The sequence below is a fragment of the Ipomoea nil genome, unplaced genomic scaffold (assembly GCF_001879475.1).
Source record: "Ipomoea nil cultivar Tokyo-kokei standard unplaced genomic scaffold, Asagao_1.1 scaffold2647, whole genome shotgun sequence".
Lineage (NCBI taxonomy): Eukaryota > Viridiplantae > Streptophyta > Magnoliopsida > Solanales > Convolvulaceae > Ipomoea > Ipomoea nil.
This window is the reverse complement of record NW_017619075.1, coordinates 3531272-3554114: the sequence shown is the minus strand read 5'-3', so window position 1 is coordinate 3554114 and position 22843 is coordinate 3531272. Positions and strand designations below refer to the sequence as shown.

Genomic DNA, 22843 nt, shown 5'->3' with positions numbered 1-22843 from the left:
ACAACAAGTGTGGAATTCAATGATTTTTGAAAAGATCCTAGCAATTCTTAGACCAAGAGATCAATCAAAGAGTTTGGAATGCACTAAGGAACTTTCAGGAGTATCGTACTGCCTTGCGTACGCCCATCCATCATCCCATCCAAGATCTCAAAAAAGAAGCAGGTGGCGTACCCCCTTGCGTATGCCCGTACGTCCATTCCAGTGAACACTAGAATAAATCGTATCCCCTGGCGTACGCCCATCCCTGAGGGCGTCCCACTGTGCTCTGCTCTATTTAGGCGCGTTTTTGTGTCATTTCAACTCGGTTTTGAACCTTGTTCCAACCCTAAACATTTCCTTTCACTTCCTTTCATATTTTAGTGTTAGATTAGGCTTAGATTTAGGTTCCACAACATATTTCAAGCTTGTAATCAAGGATTCAACACTTGGATTTCAAGATTTATCATCCATTTCACTAGAGAAGTTTCATTTCCCTTATCTCTTTATTTGCAAGATTTATGTTTATTACTTATGTTTTTTGTCTTCTTTATGCTATTTAATCATGAGTAGTTAGTTTATGGACTTGAGTTAGGGTTGTATTACCTATCTTGATGCTTAGTTTGTGATTATTACATAAAGGGGATTTTTGCCTACCTAGGGTTCTTGAGTTTATGAAAAATTTGTGTTTGTATTTTGTTAATGCTTGGTGTACAACATTCATTAACATGTTTGGGAGGATTTTTGGCCTCAATGAGAGTTGGGTAAAGATTCCAAGCCACTCCTTGCATAAACCCGATTTTTCCTATGAAAATGGGGGAAGTTGGGGGTTGTTGATGCTTTGTGTTCCTGAAGAACTTGGAGTTGATTCACCACGAGAGTGGGGCAATTCCTTGTTCTAATCCTTGTTAATTTGCACACGTGAGTGACGTATAGACTAGGATTCCTACATCCATCCCCTTAATTCCTTGGTTGTGTGATTTCCCCCAATCCTTAGATTGTGTTTTGCATCTAAAAGATAATTCTCCCTAGCTTGAGTCATATTTCTTTGTTTAGTGTTTATATCTTGTTAATATGTGTTTGTGTTACTTTGTTTAGTTACCGTAGCCTCTATCTCGTTATAATTTGCTTAGCTTATTGTTGATTTCCTTATGCTAGTGCCTAGTTTCTTGTGATTGCATATTGCGTGCCATAACCTCCAATCCCCTAACGACGACATAACACACCCATACACTCACCATCACCCCGCTTTTATGAGGATGAAGGCCATTTCCACCATTTACATACAAAATGGCAGTTTATTCCAATGAGATCTTCTCCAAGAAATTGAAGCAAGGTACCACACCATCATTGATGACAACAAATTTGGCAACATGGCATCCAGGCGAGAAAAGCATGGGAAGAAAACCCGAGACGGCTAAACAATTACACGAGGTATACCTAGAGAGAGAACAAAAGCAAACTAAAAGGACAAAAGAAGTCAAGCAATGAAACCAAACAAAAAGTGAAGATAAAAAAGTAGAAGAGTGGATTACAAAAACTTCTAACCAATATTGAACTAAATTGTGTAATCGAAATCGAAATCTTCACTAAACTAAAAAACACACACAATCTTCCATCACCAGGAATCAAACTCAGGTCTCCTAAGTGAAAACAAATATCCTAACCACTAGACAACAATGGAATACTTCCTTGGCTTGTCTGTTGAAAATGATTTTAACTTATAAATGCATGGTTTACATTTAATAACTATCTTGAAGCAATGTTGCAATGAACGTGGATCAAACACGTGACCTTCAGATCTTCAATCTAACGCTCTCCCAACTAAGTTATCCCCGCATCTGATAGCAACTTTACATTTTTAATAAACGAACTTGTAGCTTTTTGTAACCATTAGTTATTATGTTCCACATATTACTTCGCATAGTCATTATTGCGTTTTCTTCAAACTCTGATTAAAAGTTAAAACATAGCCATGATTATTACGTTCATTAGAAATAACACAGATTTCATTACACTACACCAAACATCTCTTGTGCATGATTCATGCATAGATAATTGAATGTTAAATTTACGCATTTAAATATGCAATTCTAAGTTTACAAATGCAAGATTTTTTTTTAACTACAAATGCAAGATAATATAGTCAAGATTGATTATAATTGTCAATAAAATAATTGTATAAGTATGGACGTATGGTTGAAACCAAATACGGGACATAAGAGAGAGCAAATAAAAATTAGGGCATAAAATATTAAATGTATACTAATATTGAAGAGCTAACTGCTGATTACCAAACAAGGATATTGCGAGACAGTTTCCCACTTCAATTTGTTGTGTAATATGAATACTCTTTTTGTCAATAAATCCCCCAAGTAGTTAATATGATTGGCTTAATTATACTTTTTATTTTTTATTTTTTAAAAACAATTATTATTATTATTATTATTATTATTATTATATATATATATATATATATATATATATATATATATATATATATATATATATATATATATATATATATATATATATATATATATATACACTTACTCCCTTAGGTCATTTTACATGTTAATCTAAACAGCTAATTTTTCAAATATCTTTTTACCAACCGTTGATATAATTCGCTGGTCAAATTCGCTAATATAATCCGCTAACTGCTGATTGTCAAACAAGGACATTGCGAGGTAGTTCTCACTTCAATTTATTGTGTGATTTGAATACTTTCTTTGTCAACAAATCCCTCAAGTAGTTAATATGATTGGCTTTATTAATTATATTTTTTTAAATTTTTTCATGGTATTAATAAAATACTTGGTAATTAAATATATAGCATTATTTTGTATTATAACTTTGATATTTAATTAAAATATAGTGCACAAAAAAAAAATAATAGACAATGTAGTGAATATAATCAATTGATGAATTTGAATGTAAAAAATTTGTACATTGGAAAAATATAAAGACAATATAACTAATAAAATTATTTCTCTTAATTAATTTATTGATAATAAATATTTTTTTTTAATAAAGACATTGTAGGGACAATGTAACAAATATCATCAATGGATGAATTTGAATGTAAAGAATTTTTATATTGGAGAAAAATAAATACAATATAACTAATGAAATTATTTCTCTTATTTAATTAATTGATAAAATGAATAATTTTTTTGAATAAAGACATTGTAAACACATAATTCTAAATTAAAGAAATGCATATGTATGTATTATTTTTTGTTGAAGCTACTAAATTATTATTACTATTTAATTTAATAAGAGTAAAATAGAAAATAAATACAATATAACTAATGAAATTATTTCTCTTATTTAATTTATTGATAATGAATAATTTTTTTTGAATAAAGACATTGTAGACACATAATTCTAAATTAAAGAAATGCATATGTATGTATTATTTTTTGTTGTAGCTACTAAATTATTATTACTATTTAATTTAATAAGAGTAAAATAGAATACTAATTATGCCAACTTTGATTGGGATGTGGTTCGAACCTAAGACATTTTCTATTGAAATCAATGAATAAGTTAACGGTGAACTAACATAAATTAACGAAAAAGATAATATTTAACGGAAAAGTTAACGGATAATCATATTCATTAAGGATAAATTAGGAAATCTTATGGAAAAATTAAAATCTGATCAATTAGAGCCATTCATTTGATTAAAAAATTTAATCGCCATTTTTTCTACCTATTATATGACTAGCTCTCTTGGCTCTTATTAGTATATACTAGTTTTTTACGAGCATTGCGCGATTGGGATAATACCCAATGTTTTTTTTTTAAATAAGTACTTTAAAGTATATCAAGTCAAGATTATATTGGAATTGTTCATACATAGATAATTGAATGTTGAATTTGTATATTTAAATAGATAATTCTAAGTTTACAAATGCAAGATAATATAGTCAAGATTGATTATAATTGTCAATAAAATAATTGTATAGGTGTGGTTGAAACCAAATACGGGACAGAAGAGAGAGCAAATAAAAATTAGGGCATAAAATATTAAATATATACTAATATTGAAAGCTAATTATTGATTGCCAAACAATGGCATTGCGAAGTAGTCTCCTACTTCAATTTGTTGTGTGATTTTAATATTTTTTTTGTCAATAAATCCCCCAAGTAGTTAATATGATTGGCTTAATTATATTTTTTATTTTTATTTTTATTTTTATTTTTTTAAACAGTTGTTGTTATTATTATTATTATTATTATTATTATTATTATTATTATTATTATATTATTATTATTATTATTGTTGTTGTTGTTGTTGTTGTTGTTATTATTATTATTATTATTATTATTATTATTATTATTATTATTATTATTATTATTATTATTATTATTATTATTATACCCCTAAGTCATTTTACATGTTAATCTAAGCAGCTAATTTTTTTAAATATCTTTTTACCACCATTGATATAATTCGTTGGTCAAATCTGCTAACGCTAATCGCTAATCGCTAATTGCTGATTGTCAAACAAAGACATTGCGAGGTAGTTCTCACCTCAATTTGTTGTGTGATTTGAATACTCTCTTTGTCAACAAATCTCTCAAGTAGTTAATATGATTGACTTTATTAATTTTATTTTTTTCATGGTATTAATAAAATACTTGGTATATAAACATATAGCATTATTTTGTATATAACTTTGATATTTAATTAAAAAATAGTGCACAAAAAAAGATAATAGACAATGTAGTGAATATAATCAATTGATGAATTTGAATGTAAAGAATTTTTAAATTGGAGAAATATAAAGACAATATAACTAATAAAATTATTTCTCTTAATTAATTTATTGATAATGAATAATTTTTTTGGAATAAAGACATTGTTTGGACAATGTAACGAATATAATCAATTGATGAATTTGAATGTAAAAAAAAATTATATTGGAGAAAAATAAAGAACATATAACTAATGAAATTATTTCTCTTATTTAATTTATTGATAATGAATAACTTTTTTTGAATAAAAACATTGTAGACACATAATTCTGAATTAAAGAAATGCATATGCATTATTTTGTTGTTGTAGCTACTAAATTATTATTTAATTTAATAAGAGTAAAATAGAGTACTAATTATGCTAACTTTGATTGGGATGAGGTTCGAACCTAAGACTTTTTTATTTAAATCAATGAGTAAGTTAACGGTGAACTAATAGAAATTAACGGAAAAGATAATATTTAACGGAAAAGTTAACGGATAATCATATTCATTAAGGATAAATTAGGAAATCTTAAGAGAAAATTAAAATCTGATCAATCTGAGCCATCCATTTGATTAAAAAATTTGACCGCCATTTTTTCTACCCATTATATTATAGGCCTAACTCTCTTGGGCTCTTATTAGTATAGTAGATTATAGGCCTAACTCTCTTGGGCTCTTATTAGTATAGTAGATATATAGTTTTTTACGTGCATTGCGCCATTGAGATAATGCCCAATATTTTTTTTTAAATAAGTACTTTAAATGTATATCAAGACAAAATTATATTGGAATTGTTCATGAATTGATAATTGAATGTTGAATTTGCGTATTTAAATAGATAATTCTAAGTTTACAAATGTAAGATAATATAGTCAAGATTTATTATAATTGTCAATAAAATAATTGTATAGGTATGGTTGAAACCAAATATGGGACATAAGGGAGAACAAATAAAAATTAGGGCATAAAATATTAAATATATACTAATATTGAAGAGCTAACTATTGATTGCCAAACAAGGACATTGCGAGATAGTTTTCTACTTCAATTTGTTGTGTGATTTGAATACTCTTTTTGTCAATAAATCCACCAATTAGTTATATGATTGGCTTAACTTTTTTTTTCTTTTTTTTTTTTTAAACCATTATTATTATTATTATTATTATTATTATTATTATTATTATTATTATTATTATTATTATTATTATTATTATTATTATTATTATTATTATTATTATTATTATTATTATTATTATATGTATATGTATACCCTTATGTCATTTTACATGTTAATCTAAACAGCTAATTTTTTCAAATATCTTTTTGCCAACCATTGATATAATTCGCTGGTCAAATCCGCTAACGCTAACCGCTAACTGCTGATTGTCAAACAAGGACATTACGAGATAGTTCTCACTTCAATTTGTTGTGTGATTTGAATAGTCTCTTTGTCAATAAATTCCTCAAGTAGTTAATATGATTGACTTTATTAATTATATATATTTTTTTAATTTTTTCATGGTATTAATAAAATACTTGGTAAATAAATATATAGCATTATTTTGTATTATAACTTTGATATTTAATTTTAAAAAATAGTGCACAAATAAATAATAGACAGTCACCATTAATTTTAATTTTATCTTTTTTGTGCACTATTTTTTAAATTAAATATCAAAGTTATAATACAAAATAATGCTATATATTTATTTATCAAGTAATTTATTAATACCATGAAAAAATTAAAGAAAAATATAATTAATAAAGCCAATCATATTAACGTACTACTTGAGGGATTTGTTGACAAATAGAGTATTCAAATCACACAATAAATTGAAGTGAGAACTACCTCACAATGTCCTTGTTTAATAATCAGGAGTTAGCGTTCGGATTATGTTAGCGGATTTGACCAACGAATTATATCAACGGTTGGTAAAATTATATTTGAAAACATTAACTGTTTAGATTAACATATATAAATGACATAAGGGTATACATATAATAATAATAATAATAATAATAATAATAATAATAATAATAATAATAATAATTGTTTTAAAAATAAAAAAATATAATTAATCCAATCATATTCAAATCACACAACAAATTGAAGTGGGAAACTATCTCGCAATGTCCTTGTTTGGCAATGAGCAGTTAGCTCTTCAATATTAGTATATAAAAAATTTAATATTTTATGCCCTAATTTTTATTTTGCTCTCCCTTATGTCCCGTATTTGGTTTCAAACATACCTATACAATTATTTTATTGACAATTATAATCAATATTGACTATATTATCTTGCATTATTTGTAAACTTAGAATTACTTATTTAAATATGCAAATTCAACATTCAATTATCTATGCATGAACAATTCTTATATAATCTTGCCTTGATATACTTTAAAGTACTTATTAAAAAAAAATATTGGGCATTATCCCAATCGCGCCATGCGCGTAAAAAACTAGTGTATGTATATGTGTGTGTGTGTGTGTGTATATATATATATATATATATATATATATATATATATATATATATATATATATATATATATATATATATATATATATATATATATATATATATATATATATATATATATATATATATATATATATATATATATATATATATATATATATATATATATATATATATATATATATATATATATATATATATATATATATATATATATATATATATATATATATTAAAAGAGTGTTATTTACAAAAGGATTTTATACTATCAAAAGTATCAAATAATTAAAATTCTGAAGTATTCATTTCTTTTCATTTTCCTACTCATTTTACTAGAAAATGGTGTGAAAAATGAACCAAACACAAAAAGACAATTTTCCGTTGTGTAGCCAAACATCAGAAAGAAAAACATTTTCTGGAAAATGACTCATTTTCTAGAAAACGTTTTCCGTAACTCATTTTCCTGCTTTCCAAACGGAGCCTTAGTCTTGCACTCTGTTACTCTTTCGTCAAAAGCTGAAAATAGCAAAAAGATACAGAGTACCTGCTTATATTGGTTCATAATTTAAGTTATCTTTCACACTTGTAAGTGAGTATTTGTCTGAATTTCATGTTTAGCAATAGTGGAAGATCTTTTTGTTTGTGTTAAATATAACTTTCTTAAAAATATTTTACTGCTGTTACTTCTCAAAAAAAAAAAAAAAAAAAAAATATGAAGCAAGCTTTTAAACAACATCAATTTATTCTTAAAGATGAGAAGGTCCCTCAGGCTTTTGTTTTAAACTGTTAAATGTTTTTTCGGTAAGTTTTAATCGACTTAATGTTGAATTTGGTAAAGTTCACATTTTTGGTAGTGTTAATTTGGTTTTGCTTTTGATTACTTATGAAGATTTAAATCGTAACTGACCGTCGTAACTGACCGGTGCTCACTTGTAAGCTAAATACTCCATAAATATAACTCCCGGTTCACTTGGGAAATTTGCGGTCAAAACATTTTCGTTAATTGATAAATCAGTTATGGACATTCAAAATTTCGATTATTCGATGAATCGATTTTAAATGGGTTATGACATTCAATTTTTCGGTAATCAACATAATCGACCGAAAATCAAACTTCGATTTTTGATTAATTATGAAGATGTAAAAATACTCCGAGTTATCGGTTATTGATCGTAACTGGCCGGTGCTCACCCGTAAGCTAAATACTCCATAAATATGACTCCCGGTTCACTTGGGAAATTTGCGGTCAACAAATTTTCGTTATTTGATAAATCAGTTACAGACATTCAAAATTTCGATTATTCGATGAATCGATTTTTAATGGGTTATGACATTCGATTTTTCGGTAATCGACATTACCGACCGAAAACCAAACTTCCATTTTTGATTAATTATGAAGATTTAAAAATACTCTGTACCGTTATTGATCGTAACTGATCTGTACTCACCCGTAAGCTAAATATTCCATAAATATGACTCCAAGTTCACTTGGGAAATTTGCGGTAAAAAAATTTTCATTATTTGATACGGAGTAAATCAGTTATGGACCTTCAAAATTTTGATTATTCGATGAATCGATTTTAAATGGGTTATGAAATCTGATTTTTCGGTAATCGACATAACCGACCGAAACCAAACTTCCATTTTTGATTAATTATGAAGATTTAAAAATAGTTATCGATTATTGATTGTAACTGACCGGTGCTCACTTGTAAACGAAATACTCTATAAATATGACTACGGGTTCATTTGGGAAATTTAAATTAATCTCTCGTAATGGTGAGAGATGTTTTTAAGCAACCTCCACATTTGAACCCATCTTGAGTTCGAAATGCTCCTTAGCTACTTCACTATGTACCCTTCTTTCTTTGAATCCTCACGTGACATAAAGATACAAAACTCATTATAATCAACTTTGTCCTCATATGGTAGTTTGACTTTGTCACTTAGAATAACAGGAACACAATGGCTCACAATAGCATCAAAAAGGTGAAAAGATGATGGAGTATCTAATCTAGGCAGAACTTCAATAACCACATCCTCTTAGTGAACTGTCATAAATGTAAAATAAAATAAAAAAGCACTAGGAAATGGATAAGACTTGTAACTTCTTCAAAGGTCTACAACCTGCAATATTATAGTGTCAAATACGGTACTGAGTCATTAATCAAAGCAACTTCTTTGAAGATCAACACCCTGCAAGGTTGCAAGTCATATAATATTAACTTCTTCAAAGCAAACAGAGATCTCATGTCATTCTCATCAACAAAAGCACAAAATACAGTACTAAGTCATTAATCACCATAGTTCCAAGTTACAATTACTCCATAGTCCATACTAGATAAACACAAATTATGGGAGATCATGAGATCGAGCCTCAGTGGAGGCGGTGTTGACTCTTTGTGTTTCAATAGGTTGAGAAAGTATGTATGAACAGATACTACAATGTAATAGAGTTAATAACTTTCAAAAAAAAAAAAAGATACACAAAATAAAACATTGACTACAAAATGTACATCAAACTATACTACTCTTTACTTTTTGTAATGATAACCATAAAATACAAAATGTACATCAAACATTAATGTTGAAGGCTTGAAATGGCTTCATTTAAAACTTCTGAATCATAGGAGACAGTAGTAGATAGTCGACCTTCTCGTTCCAACTTTTGCTTATTTATATGCGGAATCTTGTAATTGTTCCCTCCATACTTTTTCATGACTTTAACAATGCATAGTTGTAGAGTCAAAAAAAAAATTACTAAGACTTTCCATTGATATATCATCAAAAGCTTTTTGAGTAGCAACAGCAAGTTCATCAACATTATGTGGGGCTTCTTCATATTGCAAAGACTGAATAGCTCTAAAAAAATAAGATCTAGCACATTCATGTCCGAGCTGTTTGGAGTTTGACATGTTAAGCGAATGTCAAAGCCATCTTTTTGGGCAGCCTCAAGAAATTCAACATCAATTACACTAATATGTGGCCTTGCATTATCTTGTTGAATATATATAGACTTTGAACTACTAAGTGACCATTTTTCCTGTGTTGCAGGCAGTACATAATCAATCAAACATTTCCTAGTAATTTATTTATTTACTGATTCAATTGGCGTAGTTACCGGTGTTCCAACTTCTCGATTTTTACTTCTACGCTTAGCTGCCTCCTTATAAATAAATAAGAATATTCCAATTTATCCATCAAACATTTCATTTCTCCCTGAATCAAATTGTGGGCGGGCAACAACACATAGAAACACCGCTTTGGCTATAAACTCTTTACTTTTACAAGTACGGTATGATTCATCTTCATCGGGCAACATGTAATATTTTTGAGAAGCTTTAGAGAGGAAGAACCATTTTTCATCTATATGAACACGATCATACATATCTATGAAAGATGGATTATGTGGAGGTGAATTTGAATTGATCATAGATATGCAAAATTGTATTCTAACCTTTCGATTTTCACTATTAATAATGGCTTTATAGCATTTGAGTGTGACTTCAAGGATCCTTCTTTAACCTTTCTATGCAGACTTGTCTTTGACATATTTAGAGCAATAGCCATTGAGCGAATTGTTGTACGACGATTCAAAGGAATTCTGAAAACTTCATCAGGACTAATCTGAATCCTTTTTTCTGCCAACATTTCCTGCCAAGTTCATAGAAGTATCAACAGGCACACCATTTTTAACACAATCAATCCCTTACTCCATATTCAACTAACAGTTCTTGTAGAAATAGAGTATATACTTGCAACATCTCTAATTGTTCCATGTCTTACTTTTCCTTCAACATTGCAATTCAATAAAGCTTCAAATATAATCTTTCTTTTATCATTAGGCACTCTCTTAACAGATTTGAATATTTGAACATAATTATGATTTTCTTTTTCTAAAACCTCCATTAAGAAAAAGAAAAAACTAAATATGTATCCAAGAGTTTTCTAAAGAGTAAAAGAAGTTATTTTTGCAAAGGTAAATATACTGCCATTTTATTGAAGCGTAAAATAAAGAATGCTCAATATTTTAATCGTTAAAATGTCAAATCAATTTTTGGCGCAAAAAATTACCGCGATTTTTTCACCAAATCTGATTCTTCTTCTATATAAATTGGGAGTGAAAACAAAGATCAAGGTGATAATCCACATTTACCTAAGAAAATATTCTTTCTAGAATATTTTTTTAAAAAAAACAACAACAACAACAACAAAAAACAAACACTCCGTAAAAGTAAAATAAAAAATCAACTACTATAGATTAGGGATTAAAAAAATCAACTACTGTGGAGTATAAATTATCTTAAAAATTAGAACAATTTTTGCAAAAACTAACCCTTAGATGATGTTAAAAAGGCTAACATTTTGCTTCAATTGAATCGAAGATTGCCATTGCTCATGGTTCTAGTCAATGGTTTAGAGCTCCTAATGCTAGCTAGAGGAAAGCATCGACCTCTATCAATTCTATAAAGAAGAAAAACCATAGAGATTTTGCTAGATTTGCGGTGGACTCCATTTTTGTAGAGGTGAGGAAGAAGGAGTAAAAGAGGAGAGAGAATGATGATCTTGAAATCTCAGATTCGTAGAGGTGAAAAAGCAAAGTACAGATGAGTTATTTGTTTTAATAAATGTGTTATTTGCTTTAATAAAAGTACAAGTGGGTTGAGTATAAAGTGATAGAATGGTCAAATCATCACATGGTATGTTGGGGGCAAAATAGGAAAACTTGTATTCTTTTCATTGCTTCTTAAAAATCCGTGTAAAACCAAAGTGAGACACATAATTCGAGACTAAGGGAGTATTTGATTTAAGCTTATTTATTTTTTGGTCGGAAGTCTTACAAAACCTGTCAAGGCATTCCATGATTGTACAGGTTTGACTTTCATTTATATAATTAATTAATTAAATATATACATTTATATAATACATTATATCTATTCAATATAAATATTAAATAATATGCAAATGGTATTTTTGGTATTTGTGATATAAAAGCTATTCCCAAGAGCATGTGAATAGTTAATACCAAGGCCCTCATAGGAATGACTATTCCCCTTGCAAATGTAATAGCTCATTCCTAGAAATGTTATTCCCATGACAAAATTACCGAACCAAACAAGGAATAGGTCTATTTAAAGTAATGTTATTACATTCCTGACCTATTCCATGAACCAAACATGCCATTAGTGGAATAGTTTAAGGTGATTCATTTTAGGGAAAATGTACAAATATGTCATTGAAGTGTTTGTGGATAGCAATTAAGTCACTGAATTCGAAAAAGCTCCAAATTATCAATGAACCTAGAAAAAATAGCCATTAGCATTTTTAGCAAGTTAACAACAGGTATGCGCTGATTGGGTTGTCATGTGTATATTTTATTATTTTTATTATCTTACTAAGCATTTGTCCCTCTTTCTAGATGCCATGTTTTCCTAATGTTATCTCCTGACGTGTCGGGTACTATATTTAAAAATAATTTTTTTAAATATATTTTAATAATTTCAAATAAAATAATTATTTTTTAAAAAATAAAATAAATAAAATAGTAATTTAAAAAAAAAAAAAAAACAAAACAGTCTTGCCGGAGACGAAGGGGACCCCTTCGTCTCCATGGTCGGGCCTTCGTCTCCGTGGCTAGCCGGAGACGAAAGGGTCCCCTTCCGTTTTCATGGCCAGTCGAAGACGAAGGGGATCCTTCGTTCCCATAGCTGGCTGCCCCGTAGACGAAGCGGTGAGGACCGCCTCGTCTCTGGCCAGCCATGGAGACGGTCTCCTTCGTCTCTATGACTGGCTAGCTGGAGACGAAGAGTCCATGGAGATTTTTTTTTTAAAAAAATTTAAAATAATTATTTTATTTGAAATTATTAAAATAAAATTTTAAAAATTATTTTTTTTGAAAAAAAAATATTATATTATTTTTAAATATAATAACCGACACGTCAAAAAATAAAATTAAGAAAATGATAATAATAAAAAAATATAAAATAAAATATACATATGACAACCCAATCAAATGTTAACTGTTATTTTTTTTTTCTAGATTTATGGAGCTTAACTTAATTGCTATGCCTATATAGTTAGACTTATTTGTACCTTTTTTCTTTTAATTTTTGTGTGTCGCTAAATCTCGAAGAAAAAAATCTGACCACAATTGTTGACCGCTTATTTTCCAAAAAATAAAAATAAAAAATTGTTGCCCGCTTAACCGACATGCCAGCAGTGCGTGATTTTTACGTTTGCTTTATCTGAAACGCGTCTCAGACCTATAAATGGCCCAATCCTTCCCTTCTTTCATCTCGTTCTCAACTTAATATATGTTTTGCAGTCTCTCAAATCTCTCTCATATTCCATGGGGTTTAGGATAGCTGTTTGAGATTTGTAGTGATCGGTTTGATTAATTCGTGTTTTGTTATCCTATGCTTTGATTTTCTGGAAATTTTGGTTTCTCTCTTGATCGGCTGCCAAAGAAGTCCAATTCTAGTTACTCATGTTCGTCTGTATGTCTTGCCATGTTAATGTAGCTCAGATCGTGGATTTGTAGTCAAGTTCAAGGCTTCGGATGTGTTCTTGTTGAACGAAAACCATCGGTTTGATCGATACGTGTCTAGTTATCCTGTGCTTGATTTTCTGGAAATTTCGCATTTATATTGATCGGTTGCTTAAGTCTCTGTTCCCGATTATTTATTGTTGGTATGTCTATCATGACTTGATGTAGTTTGGATCGTGGATTCGATTTCAGCCTGCTGCTTTCGGATGTCTTTTGGTTGAACGACATGGATCGATTTGATAATTCGTGTTTGGTTATCTTATGCGTGGTTCTCTATGAATTTTGGTTTATGTCTTGATCGGTTGCCGAAGATGTCTATTTGTAGTTACGTACGCTCGTCTGTATGTCTTGTCATGTTGATGTAGCGCAGATCGTGGATTTGATATCAAGTTCAAGGCTCCGGATTTGTTCTAGTTGAGCGAATAGATCGGTTTATCCTATGCTTGGTTTTTTGGAACTTTTGCATTTATATTGATCGGTTGCTTTCAATTTATCTTTCCGAATATGTATTGTTGCTTTGTCTGTCATGACTTGATGTAGTTCGGGTCGCAGATTCGGTTTCAGCAGCAAGCTTTCGGATTTCTTTGGTTGAGCGAGACCTCGACAGGTTTACAAGCTTGGTTCTAGTCCTTCATCACTCATCAGCAAGCTTGGTTCTAGTCCTTCATCACTCATCAGCAAGCTTGGTTGAACAACATGGATCGGTTTAGCAGGCCTTTGAATTTCCCTTCATTAGTAGACTCATTTAATATTTGATTAGACTTAAATTTGTGGGTTGTTCTTTGCTTTTTTGTTTATTCTTCCTAGGTTTGATCCAATATTGGGGTTCATTAACCTAATGCTAAGAGGTTCCATGTAGAGCAAGCCCAGTCAGTCCCATGATGATCATTAGTGGCCTTTTCAAGCTTGGTTTTATTCCTTCCAAAAATTTTTCCTTGAATTTTGATTTTGATTTCCCAAAATTTCTTCACTCTTTTACTGTATGTATAATTTAGTAAAATCCTAATTCTTCCTTTATTTATTCTTCTGCATAATTGCAGGTCTAGATGTGTTGTGTTACAAGGGTCAGGACATCTTCCAATTGTGAAAATTTTGGTTTGGTTGTGTGTGTGTGTGTTTTTTTTTTTTTTTTTTGGGGTGCTTTTGTCCATTCCCCTTCACTAGTTGAGTAGACATATCATTGTTTGTTTACTCTTTAACTTTTTGGGTTTCTTTGCTCTTGATGTTCTTTCTTAGGTTTGATCCAAGATTGTGTGGTTAATTAACCTAGTTCCTAGAGGAGGGAGCCAGTCTATTCAGAGTTGTATGATGATCATTAGTGGTGTGATTTTTTTAATTTTTTAATTTTTTAATTTTTTAAAATCTAATGAGTTCAGTTTGATGCATGAAGGCCTGGTTATCTCTCATTCATCAAATAATCAGTTAAATATTTGTACCTTTGGCCATATTAATGCTCGGGTTCTCTTCTGGCTTGATGTTCTTTTGAGGTGTAGTTCAACTTGGGGGGGTGCACAATGGACTGCAGGTCTGCAGCAGGGATCATTGACCTATTTGGTTTAGAAGTGTTTAACCAAACTTTTCTGATTCTTCAATGCTCTCATTCTCATAATTCTTCCCAAAGTTGATGAATTTTGTAATATGTGGCTCACAGGTTAGCAAGAGGTCTAACAAATGAAATAGAGTGGTTTGATTGATAAGATACAGTTATCCTATGCTTGATTTTCTTGAAAGTTTGCATTTATATTGATCGTTTGCGTAAGATTTCTGTTTCTGATTATTTATTGTTTGTATGTCTGTCATGACTTGATGTAGTTTCGATCGTGGATTCGAATTCAGCTGCTGCTTTTGGATGCCTTTTGGTTGAATGACATGGATCAAATTGATAATACTTGTTTGGTTATCTTATTATCAGTTCTCTATAAATTTTGGTATATGTCTTGATCGGTTGCTGAGGATGTCTATTTCCAGTTACTTATGCTCGTCTGTATGTCTTGTCATGTTGATGTAGCTCATATCGTGGATTTGATATCCAGTTCAAGGCTCTGGATCTGTTCTAGTTGAGCGAATAGATCGGTTTGATCATTAAGCGTTCAATTATCCTATTCTTGGATTTCTGGAAATTGAGTTCATATTGATTGGTGGCTTTCAATTTCTCTTTCTGATTATGTATTGCTGGTTTGTCTGTCATGTCTTGATGTAATTTGGATCACTGATTTGGTTTCAGTTGCAAGCTTTCGTGTTGAACAACGTGGATTGGTTTGACAAGCTTGGTTTTATTCCTTCATCACTCATCAGCATGCTTGGTTGAATGATGTGGATCGGTTTGGCAAAGCTTTCGGATTTCCCTTCACTAGTAGACACATTTAATTTCTCTTTCCGATTATGTATTGCTGGTTTGTCTGTCATGTCTTGATGTAGTTTGGATCACAGATTTGGTTTCAGCAGCAAGCTTTCATGTTGGACAACGTGGATTGGTTTGACAAGCTTGGTTTTATTCCTTCATCACTCATCAGCATGCTTGATTGAATGATGTGGATTGGTTTGGCAAGCTTTCGGATTTCCCTTCACTAGTAGACACATTTAATATTTTATTAGATTTAATTTTGTGGGGAGTTCATTAATCCAATGCTAAGAGGTGCCATGTAGAGCAGCCCTGTGATGATCATTAGTGGTTTTATCAAGCTTGGTACTATTCCTTCTAAAATTTTGTCCACGAAATTTTTGGTTGTGATTTCCAAAATTTTATCCATTCTTTTACTATGTATTAATTTAGTAAAATCACATTTCTATTTATTGTTCTGCATAATTGCAGGTATAGATGTATTGTGTGGTCAGATCTGGACATCTTCCATTTGTGAAAATTTTGGTTTGGTTGTGGTTTAATTATTATTATTATTATTATTATTTTGGGGTGCTTTTTCCCTTTCTCCTTCACTAGTGGATATATCGTTGTTTGTTTACTCTTAATTTTTCTGGGTTTCTTTGTGCTTGATGTCCTTTCTAGGTTTAATCCAAGATTGTGTGGCTGATTAACCTAATTCCTAGAGGCAGCATATAGAGCCAGTCCCCATTCAGTCATATAGGCTGACATGTGGATTGATTTGATAATACGTGTTTGGTTATCCTTATGCTTTGTTCTCTATAAATTTTGGTATATGTCTTGATCGGTTGCTGTAGATGCCCATTTCCAGTTACTTATGCTCTGTATGTATGTCTTGTAATGTTGATGTACCTCAGATCGTGGATTTGGTATCAAGTTCAAGGCTCTGGATATGTTTTAGTTGTGCACAATTAATTGCCAAGTGTTATTGACCTGTTCGGTTTGGAAGTCTTTCGTCAAGCTTCTTTACTGATTTTTCAATGGTCTCATTCTTCCTCATTCTCCCCAATTTTGATGAATTTTGTAATATTGTGGCTCATAGGTTAGCAAAAGGTCGGTCTAACCTAGGGATATGAGCTAGAGCCCGAGGGTGCCACTGAGATCAGCCATGATAGTCTTCTAATCATCATCATTACAACATTCTATCTGGAAAAATATTTATCCAAAAGTTTAGTTAATACTCTATGTTCTCTTTCATGCTTGCATTGTTGAATTTTTGGTTGAACAACATGGATCGGTTTGGCAGGCCTTTGAATTTCCCTTCATTAGTAGACTCATTTAATATTTGATTAGACATATATTTGGGGGTTGTTCTTTGCTGTTTTGGTTATTCTTCCTAGGTTTGATCCAATATTGGGATTCATTAACCTAATGCTAAGAGGTTCCATGTAGAGCAGCCCAGTCAGTCCCATGATGATCATTAGTGGCCTTGTCAAGCTTGGTTTTTTTCCTTCCAACAAAATTTTCCTTGAATTTTGGTCTTGATTTCCCAAAATTTCTTCACTCTTTCTGTATGTATAATTTAGTAAAATCCTAATTCTTCTTTTATATTTATTCTTCTGCATAATTGCAGGTCTAGATGTGTTGTGTTAGAAGGGTCAGTTCTGGACATCTTCCAATTGTGAAAATTTTGGTTTGGTTTTGTTTTTTTTTTGGGTGCTTTTGCCCATTCCCCTTCACTAGTTGAGTAGACATATCATTGTTTGTATACTCTTTTAACTTTTTGGGTTTCTTTGCTCTTGATGTTCTTTCTAGGTTTAATCCAAGACATCAGTTTGATGCATGAATGCCTGGTTATCTCTCATTCATCAAATAGTCAGTTAAATATTTGTACCTTTGGCCATATTAATGCTTGGGTTCTTTTCTGGCTTGATATTCTTTTGAGGCCTAGTCCAACTTAGGGGGTGCATGATGGACTGCAGGTCTGCAGCAGGGGTCATTGCCCTGTTTGGTTTGGAAGTGTTTTATCAAACTTCTCTGATTCTTAAATGCTCTCATTCTCATAATTCTTCCCAATGTTGAAGAATTTTGTAATATGTGGTTCACAGGTTAGCAAGAGGTCTAATGAATGAAATAGATTGGTTTGATTGATAAGATACAGTTTTTGATTTTCTTGAAAGTTTGCATTTATATTGATCGGTTGCTTAAGATTTCTGTTTCTGATTATTTATTGTTTGTATGTCTGTCATGACTTGATGTAGTTTGGATTGTGGATTCAAATTCAGCCTGCTGCTTTTGGATGCCTTTTGGTACAACGACATGATTCAATTTGATAATACTCGTTTGGTTATCATGTGCTCGGTTCTCTATATATTTTTGTATACGTCTTGATCGGTTGCTGAAGATGACTATTTCCAGTTACTTATGCTCGTCTGTATGTCTTGTCATGTTGGTGTAGCTCAGATCGTGGATTTGATATCAAGTTCAAGGCTCCGGATCTGTTCTAGTTGAGCAAATATATTGGTTTGATCATTAAGCGTTCAGTTATCCTATTCTTGGTTTTCTGGAAATTTTAAGTTTATATTGATCGGCGACTTCCAATTTCTCCTTCCAATTATGTATTATTGGTTTGTCTGTCATGCCTTGATGTAGTTTGGATCACGGATTTTGTTTCTGCAGCAGTCTTTCGGGTCGAACGGCGTGATATTGGTTTTCTATTCCTTCATCACTCATCGGCATGCTTGCTTGAATGATGTGGATCGGTTTGGCAAGCTTTCGGATTTCCCTACACTAGTAGACACATTTAATATTTGGTTAGATTTAATTTTATGGGGAGTTCTTTGATGTTTTGGTTATTCTTCCTAGGTTTGATCCAATATTGAGGTTCATTAACCTAATGCTAAGAGGTTCCATGTAGAGCAGCCCAGTCAGTCCCATGATGATCATTAGTGGCCTTGTCAAGCTTGGTTTTATTCCTTCCAAAAAAAAAAATTTTCCTTGAATTTTGGCTTTGATTTCCCAAAATTTCTCCACTCTTTTACTGTATATATAATATAATTTAGTAAAATCCTAATTTAGTAAAATCTTATTTCTTCCTTTATATTTATTCTTCTGCATAATTGCAGGTCTAGATGTGTTGTGCTAGAAGGGTCAATTCAGGACATCTTCCAATTTGCCTTTTGGTTGAACGACATGGATCAATTTGATAATACTTGTTTGGTTATCTTATGCTCAGTTCTCTATAAATTTTGGCATGTCTTGATTGGTTGCTGAAGATGTCTATTTCCAGTTACTTATGCTCGTTTGTATGTCTTGTCATGTTGATGTAGCTCATATCGTGGATTTGATATCAAGTTCAAGGCTCTGGATCTGTTCTAGTTGAGCGAATAGATCGGTTTGATCATTAAGTGTTCAATTATCCTATTCTTTGTTTTCTGGAAATTGAGTTTATATTGATCGGTGGCTTTCAATTTCTCTTTCCGATTACGTATTGCTGGTTTGTCTGTCATGTCTTGATGTAGTTTGGATCACGGATTTGGTTCCAGCTGCAAGCTTTCGCGTTTTACAACGTGGATTGGTTTGACAAGCTTGGTTTTTTATTCCTTCATCACTCATCAGTATGCTTGGTTGAATGATGTGGATCGGTTTGGCAAGCTTTCGGATTTCCCTTCACTAGTAGACACATTTAGTATGTTATTAGATTTAATTTTGTGGGGAGTTCATTAATCCAATGCTATGAGATTCCATGTAGAGTAGCCCTGTGATGATCATTAGTGGTTTTATCAAGCTTTGTTCTATTCGTTCTAAAATTTTGTCCACGAATTTTTGTTGTGATTTCCAAAATTTTATCCACTCTTTTACTATGTATTAATTTAGTAAAATCACATTTCTATTTATTGTTCTGCATAATTGCAGGTCTAGATGTATTGTGTGGTCAGATCTGGACATCTTCCATTTGTGAAAATTTTGGTTTGGTTGTGGTTTAATTATTATTATTATTATTATTATTATTATTATTATTATTATTATTATTATTTTTTTTTTTTGGGGGGGGCGCTTTTTCCCTTTCTCCTTCACTTCACTAGTGGATATATCATTGTTTGTTTACTCTTAATTTTTTGGGGTTTCTTTGTGCTAGATGTCCTTTCTAGGTTTAATCCAAGATTGTGTGGCTGATTAACCTAATTCTACAGGCAGCATATAGAGCCAGTCCCCATTCAGTCATTTGATGATCATTAGTGGCGTGCCTTGTTTGTCCAAAGTTCAGTTTGATGCATCAATGCCCGGTTATCTCTCATTCATCAAGTAATCAGTTAAATATTTGTACCTTTGGCCATATTAATGCTCGGACTGGATGTTCTTTTGAGGTGTAGTTCAACTTGGGGGGTGCACAATCGACTGCAGCAGGGGGTCATTGACCTATTTGGTTTGGAAGCGTTTTCTCAAAACTTATCTGGATTTTCAATGCTTCACTTAGTTCTTCCCAACTTTGATGAATTTTGTAATATTGTGGCTCACAGTTTAGCAAGAGGTCTAATGAACGTAATTGATCGGTTTGATTGATACGATTATTCATCGTTGGTATGTCTGTCATGTCTTGATGTAGTTCGGATTGTGGATTCAATTTCTGCTGCTGCTTTTGGATGTCTTTTGGTTGAGTGACATGTGGATCAATTTGATAATACATGTTTGGTTATCTTATGCTTGGTTCTCTAAAAATTTTGGTATATGTCTTCTTCGGTTGCTGAAGATGCCAATTTCCAGTTACTTATGCTCTGCATGTATGTCTTTGTAATGTTGATGTAGCTCGGATCGTGGATTTGGTATCAAGTTCAATGCTCTGGAAATGTTTTAGTTGTGCGAATAGATTGGTTTGATCATTACTTGTTCAGTTATCCTATTCTCAATTTTGAGTTTATTTTTACCGATGGCTTTCAATATCTCTTTCCTATTATGTATTGTTGCTTTGTTTGTCATGACTTGATGTAGTTCAGATCACGGGTTCGGTTTCAGCAGCTAGCTTTCAGGTTGAACTATATGGATTGGCTTGACAAGCTTGGTCCTATTCCTTCATCACTAATCAGCAAGCTTGGTTGAACTATGTGGATCGGTTTGGGCATTTGGCAAGCTTTCGGATTTCCCTTCACTAGTAGACATTTAATAGGCTGTTTTTTTTTAAGGTTTGATCCAATATTGGGGTTCATTAACCTATGCTAAGAAGTTCCATCAGCCCAGTCAGTCCCATGGTGATCATTAGTGCCTTATCAAGCTTGGTTTTATTCCTTCTAAAAATTTTATCCATGAGTTTTTTTATCGTGATTTCCCAAATTTTCTCCACTCTTTTACTATAGATATGTATATCGCATCTTCCCTTATATTTATTCTTCTGCATCTTTGCAGGTCTGGATGTATTGTGTTAGACGGGTCAGTTCTGGACATATTCCATTCATGAAAATTTTAGTTTGGTTGTGGTTAATTATTCCTTTTTCTGTGCTTTGCCCTTTCCCCTTCACTAGTAGACATTAGCATTTGTTTACTACTGTTTTGGGGTTTGTTTGCTCCTGATGTTTTTTCTAGCTTTATTCGAAGATATTGGTTGATTAACATAATTCCTAGAGGTGGCATATAGTCGTATGATGATTCATTAGTGCCCTGCCTTATTAATCCAATGAGTTCAGTTTGATGCATCAATGCCTGGTTATCTCTTATCAATCAAATAATCAGTTCATTTGTATTTAAATATATTTTTTCTTTTACAATATTAATGATTAATGATCAGGTTCTTTTCTCTCTTTATGTTCTTCCGAGGTCTAGTTCAACTTTGGGGGTGCACAGTTAATTGCCAGGGGCTATTGACCTGTTCGGTTCGGAAGTCTTTTGTCAAGCTTCTTTACTGATTTTTCAATGCTCTCATTCTTCCTCCTTCTCCCCAGTTTTGATGAATTTTGTAATATTGTGGCTCATAGGTTAGCAAGAGGTCTAACCTAGGGATATGAGCTAGAGCCCAGAGGGTGCCACTGAGATCAGCCATGATAGTCTTCTAATTGTCATCATTACAACATTCTATCTGGAAAAATATTTATCCGATAAGTTTGGTTAATACTCTATGTTCTCTTTCATGCTTGGATTGTTGAATTTTTCGATGTTTTCAGTTCCCTAAAATTTCTCCTTTCTTTTATGTGAACATTTTTCTTGTTTCCCCACCCCACTAATAGGTATTTTTCTATAATTACATATGAATTTAATATTATATAGGATGAATTATATAGGATTCTCAGTTCTTTGCATGCTTCTAGGTTTGCTCTAGCTTGGAGTACATGATGGATGAGGGCCTTCAAGAGTAAGGAAAATTTTAAGTATTAATTCTTGGTTTTTATAGATGGTTCACTGTTTCTATTGTGTGGTCTTAGGGTATTGAGCAAGGAACTTCCAGTGAAGGGTAGGTTTGACATATCCCACTTCCAGGAATCTAACTACTTCCAAGTTTTTGTGATTTTATTTTGTTGCCATGTTATTGAGGTTTATGGCTGCTAAAGTCTAGTCGGTTTGACACATCCTTTGGTAATGGCCTCCTGAAGGAACAATGGATGTCCTATTTGAGTTTGACCTACTTGGTGCTCGAGTCCAGTTGTTTATTTCTATGCATCCATCCTATTGAGAAATTATTTCCTTAGATTACCTTTGTTTCATTCTTTGTTGAGTCTCGTGATTAATTTTGCCACTTATATTGCTCCTTATACGGAGAAACTGACTACTGGAGTTAAA

The 22843-nt window shown here is 31.6% G+C and overlaps 3 long non-coding RNA genes across 3 annotated transcripts in view; 1 reads left to right on the top strand and 2 right to left on the bottom strand.

Annotated features, from left to right (window-relative positions):
- Positions 1-748: 748 nt before the first annotated feature.
- Positions 749-18595, bottom strand: LOC109154477. The gene is made up of 4 exons (XR_002049708.1): positions 18463-18595; positions 13418-13658; positions 6015-6022; positions 749-760 (listed from the first exon to the last, which is right to left on the bottom strand). It is a non-coding gene; the product is annotated as an uncharacterized LOC109154477 (long non-coding RNA).
- Positions 13620-18581, top strand: LOC109154472. The gene is made up of 3 exons (XR_002049703.1): positions 13620-14858; positions 14995-15079; positions 18537-18581. It is a non-coding gene; the product is annotated as an uncharacterized LOC109154472 (long non-coding RNA).
- Positions 18596-19331: 736 nt separating the features above from the next.
- The window catches only part of LOC109154482, a 68714-nt gene continuing 65202 nt past the window's right edge, over positions 19332-22843 (bottom strand). Inside the window, exon 3 of the long non-coding RNA XR_002049715.1 lies at positions 19332-19630. This is a non-coding gene — a long non-coding RNA (uncharacterized LOC109154482). The remainder of the gene's footprint in view (positions 19631-22843) is intronic.